Source organism: Rhinatrema bivittatum, chromosome 3, assembly GCF_901001135.1.
Source record: "Rhinatrema bivittatum chromosome 3, aRhiBiv1.1, whole genome shotgun sequence".
Classification (NCBI taxonomy): Eukaryota; Metazoa; Chordata; class Amphibia; order Gymnophiona; family Rhinatrematidae; genus Rhinatrema; species Rhinatrema bivittatum.
Window position 1 is genome coordinate 527,138,806 of NC_042617.1, and position 14,602 is coordinate 527,153,407.

Here is a 14,602-nt window from a genome sequence, read left to right on the forward strand (position 1 = left end):
TATCTTTTGGTGCCTCTGTGGCTCCGAGGGTGTTCACAAAATGCCTTGTAACAGTGGCAGGAGAGCTTCATTGGCAGAGAGTGTACATTTTAGCACACTTGGACGATTGGCTGGTGATAGATATGTCCCTGTCAGAAGTTTTGAAATCCCTTAAAGTCCATATAATTTCTTCAGTCCATGAGTTTCCTGATCAACTTTGCTAAGTGAAACCTAGTTCTGACTCAGAGAATCAATTAATAGGAGCCTTGGGAGAAAGCTGAGGAGCCTGGTAAAGTCTCTTCTTCATTTGGAGATACCCAAGCAGCAGTTAAAGATTAAATATTAACAAAAGCAACCATCAATATTGAAAACAATATAAGGCTAACAAGCCCCTTTTTTTATCAGTATAGATGGGTAAGGCAATTTGTTTTATTGCTTTTGATGGCTTGTTTTATGAATTTTATGGGATTGGTTTTTTTTTTGGTTTTTTTTTATATCGCATTGGCTGATATTTATCTGGAATGCGATCGATTAATACTACGAAATGAAATCCTATAGTATCAGCTGTAAAGTGCAACACAGGCTTTTTTTTTTAATATAGTTTTAAAAATATTTTACATTTAAAGTGCTTTCAAGGTAATTTCACTTTCCAACATATGACCCATTCCTTAGCTTCAACGGTAGAAAACGTATCTTAGCCATACAAGTCCATTGCAGATAAAATCCGTAGACCAACAACTCCTCTTTTTAACAGTCCCAGCATATTATAAACCACTTCTGCTGCAGGGGTAGATAAATGTTGCTTTGAAACGCATCACTGAATCTACACAAGGGGATAGAACAATTTAAAAGGAAATCTAAGGGAAGTACGCAATCATAACTTTGTTTGATTTCTTCTTCAACAGGACTGAGCATCTGCAAAATCTGTTTTGATCTTCCTTGGATGCATGGCTGCTTTGGTTCCTCTGACTTGCCTGCACATGTGGGGCTTCTTAACTAATGGGATCAACTCTATCAGCCCTTATCTCACCAAATCTGTGAGCCCTGGGATGAGAGGATCCCTTCAATGGTGAATGAATCTGGAAGTTCTAAATATGGCTCCTTCACATGTTCTACTGTATCAAGTCAATCTGACTCCTTCACTAGGGGTTGTGGGGTGTACACCAGTTTAGCAAGGACCCTAGGATCATGGTTTTCACTGGAAAATAATCTAGAAATTAGCCATCTGGAGCTGTGAACCATCTGCTATGCTGTAAGGGCTTTCTCTTACCTTTTTTGGGAAAGTGAATCTTGATCCAAGGCAAATGTGCAAACATGTTCTATATAAGCAAGTAGGGAGGTATGGGCTCTTATGACCATTGCTCTATGAATTTGGTCATGGGAAGGTCTTTACAATGCCCATGTCCATGTGACTTTCCATCAAGAATCCAAAACACATTGGCAGATCATTTCAGTAGAGTTAGAACTGCAGAAGTGGTTCCTGGATCAAGAGATCTCAGACAAGTTTTTCAGTCGATAGGGTAAACTAGTTATTGATCTGTTCACTTCAAAAGATAACAGAAAAGGTGAGAAGTTCTGCTCTGTCCAAGTACTATAGATCAGCTCCCAGTCCTTTTGTACTAGATTGGACCATCAGTCTACTCTGTGATCCCAGTTTTCTCTGATTGCCAGGATCGTCCAGCAGGTCCTTCAGGGTAAAGTGAGGATTATTCTTGAAATACCGCCATGGCTAATGTGATATCCATATCTAGTTTGTTTGTCAGTTCAGTCTCATCTTCCATTGGGAATGTGTCTGACTCGTTGCACAGAAAGGAAGTGGGCTTTTTTCATCTGAACATGCCATTACTGACTCTCACGGTATTGATTTTGAGCACAGTAGTCGTCCTACTTCTCAAAGAGGTGGAGGATATTCTGATTTCAGCCAGAAAACCTTCAACCAGAAAATCCTCTGGTTTCAAATGGAAGAGGTTGTTGACTTGATGTAGGACCATCCAACTGGATCCTTTTTATTGTGGCCTGAAGGACTTACTTCAGTATTTATTCTGCTTCTTGTCCTCATGCCCTAGCACTCTTCAGTCAAAGTTCTTCTTGATGCCATTGTGGCATATGACCCGCAGGTGGAAAGGGCCCCAATCTTTCCATCATTTTATATCAAAGTTCATGAAAGGACTATGGCATTCCAAACCTCTGGTCAGTAAGCCTCCAGTGCTGTGAGATTTCAATGTAGTCGTAGCTCAACTAATGAAACTTCCTTTTAAATATCGTGAGTCGGTGGACTTGAAGTTTCTCAAAGGGAAAGTATTGTTTCTCATGGCTGTTACTTCAGCATAAAGAAAATAATGACTTACAGGCTCTGATTTCATGTTCCTCATACCTTCAGGTTTTTCATTATAGAGTGGTTCTAGGAACTCACTCCAAATTTCTTCTGAAAGTGACATCTGTGTTTCACAGTAATTACACTATTGTGTTACCTACACTTTTTCCAAAACCACATGTGCAGAAAGATGAATGGGATTTTTAAACCTTGGACTGTAAGAACAATTTCCATTCTAGGTCAGACTGAGTGTCCATCAAGCTCAGTGTCTTCATTCCAGCAGTTGTCTGTCCAGGTTTCAAGAACCTGGCAGGATACCAAAGAGCAGATAGATCCCATGAAGCTTATGCCCAGGAATGAGTAGTAGCATTTCGAAAATCTATCTTGTTAATAAGTTTATGGATTTATTTCTCAAGAACTTGTCCAAACCTTTTTTAAACCCTGCTACACTAGCTGCCTTTTCCACATCCTCTAGCAATGAATTCCAGATCTTAATTGTGTGTTGAGTGAAAAAGAATTTTCTCAGATTTGTTTTAAATGTGTTATTTAATAACTTTATGGAGTGTCCCTTAGTTTTTGTATTATTTGCAAGAGTAAATAACTAATTCACATTTACCTGTTCTATTCCACTCATGATTTTAAGGCTTCTGTCGTATCCTCCCTCAGCCATTTCTTCTCCAAGCCCTAATCTTTTTAGCCTTTTCTCATAGGTCAGCCAATCCATCCCCTTTATTATTTTGGTTGCTCTTTTCCGTACCCTTTCCAGTTCAGCTATATCTCTTTTGAGATAGGGTGATCAGAATTGCACACAGTGCTCTAGGTGCAGTCTTACCATAGCATGACAGAGGTATTATGACATTCTTTGTTTTATTCTCCATTCCTTTCCTAATAATTCCTATCATTCTGTTTGCTTTCGTGACCTCCCCTGCACACAATGCCAAGGATTTCAAAGTATTGTCCACGATGATGCCCATATCCTTTTTCTGGGTTGTAACTTCTAATATGGAACATAACATTGTGTATCTAAAGTATGGGTTACTTTCCCCTATGTGAACATAAGACTTGTCATACTGGATCAGACCAAAGATCCATCAAGCCCAGTATCCTGTTTCTAACAGTGGCTAATTCAGGTCACAAGTACCTATCAGGATCCCAGTGTATCACTTTGTACTTGACAACATTAAATTTCATCTGCCATTTGGATGCCCAGTTTTCTAGTCTCAAAAGGTCTTCCTGTAGCTTCTCACAATTCACTTATTTCACTACTTGTTTAATTTTGTGTTGTCTGCAAATTTGGTCACCTCACTCATTGTCCCTTTTTCCAGATCATTTATAAATATATTATAAAGCACTGGTCCTGGTACAGAACCCTGAGGCACTCCACTGTTTACCTTTCTCCACTGAGATAACTGACTATGCCTACTTTTTCTTTTTAACCAGTTGCAGTCCACAAGAGGACATTGTCTCCTATTCCATGACTTATTTTTCCCAGGAGTCTCTCATAAGGTTACTTTGTTAGGCACCTTTTGAAAATCTAAGTACACATTATCCATGGGATCACCCTTAACCACATGTTTTTTATTTTTAGGCAAAAGACCTACATATTAGAACTTTTTAATTAAGATGCCTTAACTCCCCTGTTTTAGTATCTTTTGAAGATACCTCCCTCTGCTTCCTTGCATATTACCTAGAGAGGACACAACCTCATAGTCAAGCTTCTCAAATATTAGTGTCCTTTGATTCCAATAAATTGGGAATGTCAGTTGTCAAATAAAATGTCCAATTGGTTCATGTTTTGTGCACTGTTGTGTTCTGGCTGGCTTACACATTACAGACTCTGTTGACTCATCTCAAGGCTTTTTCTGTTGAGGACATTTGCAAAGTTGCTGCTTGATTGTCTGTGCACACCTTCACCTCCAACTACTGTCTGGTTAGTATGGCCCAAGGATTGGCCCAACTTTGGACAATTAGTGCTGTGTAGTCTGTTCACCCAGTAATCTACTTTCCACTGGATTGTCTCAAGTAAGTGCTTCTGATATATAACCCTCAGCTTGGGGCTCCCAATTCATGTCTGCTTGTTGATGGAGAAAGCAAGTTTGTTTCCTGTAAACAGGATTCTCCAAAGACAATAGGATGAATTAGCTATACTTAATATCCACCTACCTCCTTAAAGAGTTGATTACCTAGTTAAATCTTAAATTCTGGAAGAAACTAAGGGGCTCATAAGACGAGAGCACACAAGAATTCCTGCACAAGCTTATTAAAGTCTTTACTGAGCTTAGGTTGCTGGGCACATGTTGGCACCATTGAATGACATCACCCATGCATAATGGCTAATTCATCCTGCTGTCTATGGAGAACCGTTTTACAGGTAAGCAGACTTGCTGTATAAAATGACAGCATGAACCAAGCACTGAATCTTGTGTGTACACAATGAGAGGATATGGTTTGGGCAATTGAAACTCTGAAAAAAAAAATTCAAATTTAATTGGAAAAAGGGATGGAAAGAGTTTTCATTCTCCAAGGACAAGCAGGATGGTAGTCCTCAAACATGGGTGACATGATCAGATGGAGCCTGGCACCCCGCGTCCACGGGGGTCCCTCTTCAGTCTCTTCCTTTCCATGAAGCTTTTGCCTTGCGGTTGTGGAGCTAGTGCTTGTTTCTATGTGTTTTTGCAGTTTTTTCATTGCCAGCGTCACTTCACGTCCCTCTGTGTTCTTGGGGTTTTTTCCCCTACGGTCTCAGTAAGTTTCTCTGGTTCTCGCGGTTGATCGCCGACCGGTGTCGTCCCCAGGTGGCCATTAGCCATCGCCCCCCCCCACGCTGTGTTCGTTTTCTGTGGCATCTGGCTTTTGCTGGTACCCCTAGTGCCCCTGGACTATGTCCATCACGGACCCCCATGAGGTCTGTCCTTTGCCTGGGGGCATCATATAATGTCTGTGTTTGTGATCTCTGTGCCCAGATGACCTCCAAAGGCCATCTGGCACGTTTGAACAAGGTACAGAAATTGTTGGCCCTAAACGTTTGGATTCATCAACGGCATCGGAGACTTCTACTCCACTCGGGAAGGAAGTCTCTGCCTCGACCTCCCTTGGGGTCACCTCTGCTGCTGCTCCTCGGTCCCGAGGTGGATGCAGGGGACCAAGCATGGTTGTCTTCCTGTTCAAGGTTGGGTTCTTTTCCATCGCTATTGGCCCAGGTAAGGACCGAGATGAACATTAGGAGAAGTAGAGGAAACATCGCCACCATTCTTCTTCCTCCAAATTGGACTGTGGGCAGGCATTAACTCCATCTGTGCCTCCCCTGAAGCAGTCTCTTGTGGAGGAAGTGACTCCCTCCGGTCCTTCCGAAGACTCTCGGCATCCTCCACAGGTGGCGGTGGGAGGGTTCAATGTCTCCCCTTGACTCGGGAGATGCTCTGATTACCTGCCTCCCCCTCCTCAAGCCGTTTTATCCTCAGCTTTTGAGAGGAGTTGGGGAGGCTTGTTCGGTTGGCGGTCGGCCGGGCCCTGCAGGACATTGAGCCTCTGGTTCCACTGGGACCGCCACCGCGGCAAGTGCCGACTCCAGTGGTGCTTGCTCCTCTCCAGACAGGCCTGGATATGCTGCTCTGTATCTTGTCGATGCAACTGGCTCTGATGCCTGAAGCCCCTTCAAGGCTGAAGGGAGCATTGCTGCTGCTACCACCGGTTCCCATACCGGTGTGCGATTCCTCGGACAAGGACAGGCCATCAGGATCGATGGTGCCCCACTACCACCTGGATCTCCCGGGGCCATCTGGACTGATGACTTTGGTACCTTCAGTGCCCCCAGCATTACCAAAGCTGATGGATCCATCGGCGCCCATACGGCCCCGAACCCTTCCGGTGCCCTCTGTTCCATCAGTGCCTTGGCTCGACACTTAGGGCGCAGTTGAGTGCTCGGCCCCCCGTGTCTCCAGATGTGCAAAGTGAGGGGGCAACCCCTTATGATCTCTGGGAAGGGAAGGCATCCGTTTCCTTCACTGAGGAATCAGAAGATTTGTCCTCGGAGCCCTATCCTCCAGAAGAGCGGCAGAAATCCCCCCCCCCCCCCCCCCCAGGAGGATCTCTCCTTCACTGGGTTCATTAAAGCCATGGCGGATTCTGTGCCTTTCCAGCTGTTTATGGAGCAGGACCTTTGGCACATGATGCTGGAGATCTTGCAATTCCTGGATGCCCCAAAAGAAGTGATGGCTATCCCAGTCCATGAGATCTTTAACTCTGGGAGCACCCCATATCCTTTCCTCCGGTGAACCGCAAAACGGATGACGTTTATCTGGTCCAGCCTACCACCGGACTCGAGTGCAGACAGCTCTCCCACCAGTCGGTGGTAGAATTGGCCTTGAAGTATGCGATGAGGCTTCACACTCATGCCTCAGCCCCCCAGACGCTCTCAGATGCTGGGTGTTTCAAGGCGCTATGTTAATGGCCAGGATCGCTTGTTACCAACTCTAAATGGGTCAGTACTCCAGGAACCTCTGTAAATAAGCCCAGGGTTTGGGGGAACGCCTCCCTCATCAAATTCAGGAGGAATTTCAGAGGGTAGTGCAGCAGGGCCTTGAGTGTGATAAACACGAGCTCTGCATATGACATACTTGAGACGGCCATGAGAATTGCTGTAGCTGTAGGGAGAGTCTCTTCTGAAGGGATGGGCTCCACCTTAACCAGGGTGGAACCAGGCTGCTGGTTCTAACCTTTTAAAAAGAAAACAAAAAGAGAGCAGCTTTTATACTAGAACAAAGGGTTTCCAACAGTCGCTCTGCAGCACATGGTTCGAAGGGAGGTATCTTCAAAGCATACTAATGATGCATTAGAATTAGGGCATCCAGACAGTGAGGTTCCAATAAGAAAAGTAGGCAAAGTGCCTGTAACTAAAAACTCACCTGACCTAAAAAATTCTAACTTATCCCTATCAATTAAAAAGCAGAATGAAAATACAAACAAAAAACAAACTTTGAAGTGTATGTATGCTAATGCCAGAAGTCTAAGAAGTAAGATGGGATAATTAGAATGTATAACAGTGACTGATGACATAGACTTAATTGGCATCTCAGACATGGTGGAAGGAAGACAACCATATCCCTAGTAAGTCCCAAACTCTGAAACACCCTCCCAACCGAACTTAGAACACAGCAAAATTTAAAAACCTTCAAAAAGAACTAAAAACTTGGATGTTTACCAAAGCCTACCAAAGCACCCAATAACTCAGATATTACTTCCCTCCTACTGGCCCTATGCAAACCTGTGGAACCAAGGCAAGCACGTAATAGAACCTGTATAGTTTGACATCCGAACTATGTTTATAAAGCATACAATATCTATGTTAACAATCGCGTGAATCTTTTGGACACATTTATTTATTTATGTATTTTATTTTATATACCGGCAACCGTTTGCACATCGTGCCGGTTTACAAGTAACTTATAAACAAGGAATATATAGGCGAGGCCTTTACAAAGAACAATATGTAACACAGTAACAAAGCAGATAACTAAATAACTTGGGGAAGGAGGGATAGATACAAAAGGGGGGGTGGGGGAGGGTGAGAACAGATACATAAGGATAAGATATATACATGGATTTGAGGAGCAGATGGTATGTACACTGGTTATATATGGAATTGTATAAGTGCAGATAAAAACAGACACATTATTTTAAAGTAAGGGTTGAATGAAGTGTTTGAAGTTCTTAGAGGGAAAGGGGGTTAAGTGTAGGGTGTGGTTCCTGGAGGGGATTAAAGGATTTTAGGGGGGGTATTGGTGAGAGATGAAGGTTGGGTGAGAGTGTTAGTAGGTGGTGAAAAGGATTGGGGGTATGCTTGGAGGAAGAGCCAGGTTTTGAGATTCTTTTGAAAGTGGGAGTGGACTTTGTTAAACAACGAAACTTTGTAAACCTTTGTGATGGCGAAACCGAACGACGGTATATAAAACTCGATAGATAAATAAACCAATGGGACAGTGCTGTACCGGGATACAAATTATATCACAATGACAGAGAGGTGCACCCGGGAGGCGGTGTAGCGCTTTATGTCTGGGATGGCATAGAGTCCAACAGGATAAACATCCTAAGTGCACAATCGAATCTTTATGGATAGAAATCCCTTGTGTGTATACTACCATCAACGTGGTCAAGATGGTGAGACGGACAGTGAAATGCTAAGAGAAATTAGGGAAGCTAACCAAATGGTAGTGCGGTAATAATGGGAGATTTCAATTACCCTAATATTGACTGGGTAAATGTATCATCGGGACATGCTAGAGAGGTAAAGTTCCTGGATGGAATAAATGACATTTTTATGGAGCAATTGGTTCAGGAACCGACAAGAGAGGGAGCAATTTTAGATCTAATTCGCAGTAGAGAACAGGATTTGGTGAGACAGCTAACAGTGGTGGGGCCGCTTGGCAATAGTGATCATAATATGATCAAATTTGAATTAATGACTGGAAGGGGGACAATAAGCAAATCCACAGCTCTCGTGCTAAACTTTCAAAAGGGAAACTTTGATAAAATGAGAAAAATAGAAAAAAACTGAAAGGAGCAGCTAAAAAGGTAAAAAGTGTGCAAGAGGCGTGGTCATTGTTAAAAAAAAAAACAAACAAAAACCCCATCCAAGAAGCACAGTCCAGATGTATTCCACACATTAAAAAAGGTGGAAAGAAGGCAACATGATTACCTGCATGGTTAAAAGGTGAGGTGAAAGAAGCTATTTTAGCCAAAAGATCTTCATTCAAAAATTGGAAGAAGGATCCAACAGAAGAAATTAGGTTAATGCATAAGCATTGGCAAGTTAAATGTAAGACATTGATAAGACAGGTTAAGAGAGAATTTGAAAAGAAGTTGGCAGTAGAGGTAAAAACTCACAGTAAAAAAGCCTACCCAGCTGACATCTAACACCTCTACACCTTCACCTTTCGACACTTGCATCCATTCTACATCAAAACCTAACCCCAGCCCACCCTCCACACCATGCTAAAAAGCGACAGACTATCCCAATTAAACTACACCGCCAGTAACCTAGTTTTTTCTCTACACCGCTTCTATATAAATGATACACCAAAGGAACTTGTATTATCTAACCATAAATTCTATAACTAACTCGTTACTATCTATGATCTTACAGTAATATACCACTATGTTCTTATGCATGTATATACAATGAGCATGTAACAGATTAATGACTATTTAACTGTATACTACAATTCATCATGTAAATCGATGTGAGACCCAGAGTGAATGTCTGTATACAAAAACAAACAAATAAATAGTAAAAGCTTTTTTAAATATATCCAAAGCAGAAAGCCTGTGAGGGAATCAGTTGGACCTTTAGATGATCAAGGTGTTAAAGGGGCACTTAGAGAAGATAAGGCCATTGCGGAAAGATTAAATTAGTTTGTTTTTTTCTTCAGATGTTGGGGAGATTCCCATATCAGAGTTTTCATGGTTAATGATTCAGATGGACTGAACCAAATCACGGTGAACCTAGAAGATGTGGTAGGCCTGATTGATAAACTGAAGAGTAGTAAATCACCTGGACCAGATGCTACACCCCAGGGAACTAAAAAATGAAGGAACTCAAAAATGAAATTTCAGACCTATTAATAAAAATTTGTAACCTATCATTAAAATCATCCATTGTACCTGAAGACTGGAGGTTGGCTAATGTAAACCCAATATTTAAAAAGGGCTCCAGGGGCGATCCAGGAAACTACAGACCAGTTAGCCTGACTTCAGTGCCAGGAAAAATAGTGGAAAGTGTTCTAAATATCAAAATCACAGAATATATAGAAAGACATGGTTTAATGGAACAAAGTCAGCATAGCTGTACCCAAGGCAAGTCTTGCCTCACAAATCTGCTTCACTTTTTTGAAGGAGTTAATAAACATGTAGATAAAGGAGAACCGGTAGATGTAATATATTTGGATTTTCAGAAGGCGTTTGACAAAGTTCCTCATGAGAGGCTTCTAGGAAAAGTAAAAAGTCATGGGATAGGTGGCGATGTCCTTTCGTGGATTTCCAATTGGCTAAAAGACAGGAAATAGAGAGTAGGATTAAATGGGCAATTTTCTCAGTGGAAGGGAGTGGGCAGTGGAGTGCCTCAGGGATCTGTATTGGAACCCCTACTTTTCAATATATTTATAAATGATCTGGAAGGAAATACGACAAGTGAGGTAATCAAATTTGCAGATGATATAAAATTGTTCAGAGTAGTTAAATGACAAGCAGATAATAATAATTGCAGGAAGACCTTGTGAGACTGGAAAATTGGGCATCCAAATGGCAGATGAAATTTCATGTGGATAAGTGCAAGGCGATGCATATAGGGAAAAATAACCCATGCTATAGTTACACAATGTTATGTCCATATTAGGAGCTACCACACAAGAAAGAGATCTAGGCGTCATAGTGGACAACACATTGAAACCATCTGTTCAGTGTGCTGCGTCAGTCAAAACAGCAAACAGAATGTTGGGAATTATTAGAAAGGGAATGGTGAATAAAACGGAAAATGTCATAATGCATCTGTATCACTCCATGGTGAGACTGCACCATGAATACTGTGTACAATTCTGGTCACCGCTTCTCAAAAAAGATATAGTTGCGATGGAGAAGGTACAGAGAAGGGCGACCAAAATGATAAACGGAATGGAACAGGTCCCCTAAAGAGGTTAGGACTTTTCAGCTTGGAGAAGAGACGGCTGAGGGGGAATATGATAGAGGTGTTTAAAATCATGAGAGTTCTAGAACGGGTTAATGTGAATCAGTTATTTACTCTTTCGGATAATAGACTAGGGGGCACTCCATGAAGTTAGCATGTGGCATATTTAAAACTAAACTGAGAGAGTTCTTTTTCACTCAACGCACAATTCAACTCTGGAATTTTTGCCAGAGGAAGTGGTTAGTGCAGTTAGTGAAGCTGTGTTTAAAAAAGGATTGGATAAGTTCTTGGAGGAGAAGTCCATTACCTGCTATTAATTAAGTTGACTTAGAAAATAGCCACTGCTATTACTAGCAACAGTAGCATGGAATAGACTGTTTTTGGGTTAATGCCAGGTTCTTATGGCCTGGATTGGCCACGGTTGGAAACAGGATGCTGGGCTTGATGGATCCTTGATCTGACCTAGTATGGTATGTTCTTATGTAGTGGGCATTCGGGCTCTCCGTATGGCTTGGCTGCGCACCTCTGATATGCACCCTGAGGTCCAGGACCACGTGGCAGATTTGCCCTGTACGGGTGAAAACCTGTTCGGAGATGGGATTAAAGAGGCGGTGGCGCTGAAGGACTATCATAAGACTCTTCATTTGTTGTCAGCCAGTACTTCCGACACCCAGCCTCCCAAGAAGCCTCCTAGGCAGTATCCGAGGCGGCTTTTTTACCAGCCGCGCAAGTAATACCCGCCAGTCCCTAGAGTGAGACCTCAACGGCCTCTAGTGAGACAGAGGACGCAGCAATCTCATACAACCCCGTACGACCCCAACCCTGTCATGGAATTTTGACTGGTGGCCAGGGAGCATGAACCAGCCTCCCCTGCCCCATGGTGTCGACTCCCCAGTGTGGGTGTTGACTGCAGGTCTTCGCAGACCGATGGACTTCGATTTCATCGGACCTGTGGGTCCTATCCATCGTGCGCCAGGGGTGCAGACTACATTTCAAACCAGTTCCACCCTGCTCTTCTCCATGTCCACGGTGGAAAGCAATAGGGAATCTGCAGATACTTTCAGCAGAGCTCTCCGTCCTATTAATGGCTCGGGCAGTCAAACCAGTCCTGCCAAGCCAGTGAGCTGATGGGTTCTACTCCAGGTATTTTTTGATTCCCAAGAAAACTGGTGGCCTTCGGCCCATTCTGGACCTGAGGGCCTTGAACAGGTTTCTGGTCAATGAAAAGTGCAAAATGGTCTCGTTGGCCATCTTGATTCCCCTCTTCAGGACGGGAGACTGGTCTGCTCCCTTGATCTCAAAGAAGCCTTCGCCCATATCCCCATTTCTCTGGTGGGTACGCAGTACTTGCGATTCCTGGTGGAAGGACTGGGTGCTGCCCTTTGGCCTTGCGTCCACACCCCATGTTTTCACAAAATGCCTAGCAATAGCGGGGCCTATTTTCGGAGGTGGGGGTTTCATGCTTTCCCCTACCTTGATGATTGGCTTATCAAGAGCAACTCTCCAGACAGGGGGCACAGAATGCCCTGTGAGTCACAGTCAGAGTCTTGGAAAATCTGGGGTTTCTGATCAACTATCCAAAATCCTGTCTCCAGCCATCGTTACAACTGGACTTCATTGGGGCTCAGATAGACACCATCCAGAAGAAGGTCTTTCTTCCTCAAGACAAGGCAGACACCCTTGCTATTCTCGCTCGGGTAATCTCCAGTTGCTCCCAAGTCTCAGCAAACATTTTCTCTGACTGCTGGGTGATATGGCGATGATGGTATATGTTACAACAAAAAACACCATTTTTGGCTCAGCTCCACATGTGCAGGGCCCAGTGGACCTTACGCTCCCAGTGGTGTCAAGCCACCCAGGATCTTTGGGCTTACGCCCTGATCACCTCTTCCCTTCGGCAATCTCTCGGGTGGTGGGCAACCACATCTAACTTGGAAAAGAGGATGTCCTTCTGAAGCCTGCAGTGCCAGATTGTCCTCACCATGGATGCATCCCACATGGGTTGGGGAACCCACGTTGCAGGCCTCCACACTCAGGGTCTTTGGTCCATGCAGGATGCGCAGTCCCAGATCAACTTCCTGGAATTACGGGCAATCCAGTAGGCCCTGCAGGTATTCAGGGGAGCAACTGCTCAACCAAGTGGTCCTTGTTTCGACCAACCAATCAGGTGGCTATGTGGTATCTGAACAAGCAGGGAGGAACAGTTGTATGCTCTCTGTCAGAAGTCAGTCCAGATTTGGTCATGGGCCATCGAAAAATGGCATTCTCCTCCGGGCAGTGTACCTACCCAGAGTGGAGAGTGTCCCTTGTGGACTCCCTGAGCCAGGCCTTCTAGCCTCACGAGTGGTCCCTCAATCAAGAGGTAGCGGACCACATCTTTCACTTGTGGGGGATCCAGATATGGACCTCTTTGCTTCCCCAGAGAACAAGAAAGTGGATTGCTTCTGCTGTCTGGGTCGGACAAGCAAAGGGTCGGTGTCTGATACCTTTCGCTGCACTGGGGTTCTATATGCTTACCCTCCCCTTCCGCTCATCTCAATAACACTCCAAAAGCTCCAACAGGACTTTGGGGTATCATGATCCTGATCGCACCCTTTTGACCTCGCCAGGTCTGGTTCCCACTTCTACGTGAGCTGGCCTTGCACTCCCCCCCCCCCCCCCCCCCCCGATCTGGTTGGGGACTGCTCCAGACCTAATCTCTCAGGACCAGGGCAGGTTCTGCCACCCCAACCTCCAAGCCCTGTCCCTCATGGCTTGGATGTTGACCGGGTGACTGTCCAGGCTCTGGGCCTTTCGGAAGATATTTCACGCATCCTGTTGGAGTCCAAAAAACTGTCCATGAGAAAATCCTGCAATCTCAAATGGAAGCGGTTTTTGGCTTGGTGTGTGGGACACGGTCTGGATCCCTTCTCTTGTTCCCCACTGAAGCTTTTGGACTACCTATTGCAACTGCAGACCACCTCAGTGAGGATTCACCTTAGTGCCATCAGGGCATTCCATCAGGATAGGGATGGTGCTTCCATTTCCACACATCCTCTTGTAGAGCAGTTCATGAAGTGCTTGTTACAACTTAAGCCCCCACGTGGCCGCCAGCGATCTCCTGGGACCTCACTGTCATCCTGTCTCAGCTCATGAAAACTCCATTTGAGCCATTGCGGTCCTGTGACCTGAAATACCTATCCTGGAAGGTCATCTTCCTGGTTGTGGTTACTTCAGCGCGCAGGGTGAATGAGCTACGAGCTCTGGTGTCGTATCCCCTCCCCATACAAAATTCTGTTGAAAGGTGGTTCTGCGTATGCATCTGAAGTTCCTTCCTAAGGTGGTCACAGAGTTCCATCTTAATCAGTCCATTGTGTTGCCTTTCCTTTTTCTAAGACCGCACACTCAACAGGGTGAACGGGCTCTGCACACTCTGGATTGTAAAAGGGCTCTGGCCTTTTACTTGGAATGGAGGGGCGCCTCACCTCCTATCCACTCAGCTGTTTTGTTTCCTTTGGCAAAAACAGATTGGATTTGCTGTGTCTAAGCAGACATTATCCCATTAGCTTGCAGACTGTATTTTCCTTCTGCTGTGTGCTCAGCTTGAAGGTCACATCAAGGCTCATTCTATGCAAGCCATGTCAGTCTCTGTT

At 44.3% G+C, this 14,602-nt stretch overlaps 1 protein-coding gene across 1 annotated transcript in view; it reads left to right on the forward strand.

The window, feature by feature from the left end:
* Positions 1 to 14,602, forward strand: part of DTNB (dystrobrevin beta) — a 760,848-nt gene that overhangs the window by 90,099 nt on the left and 656,147 nt on the right.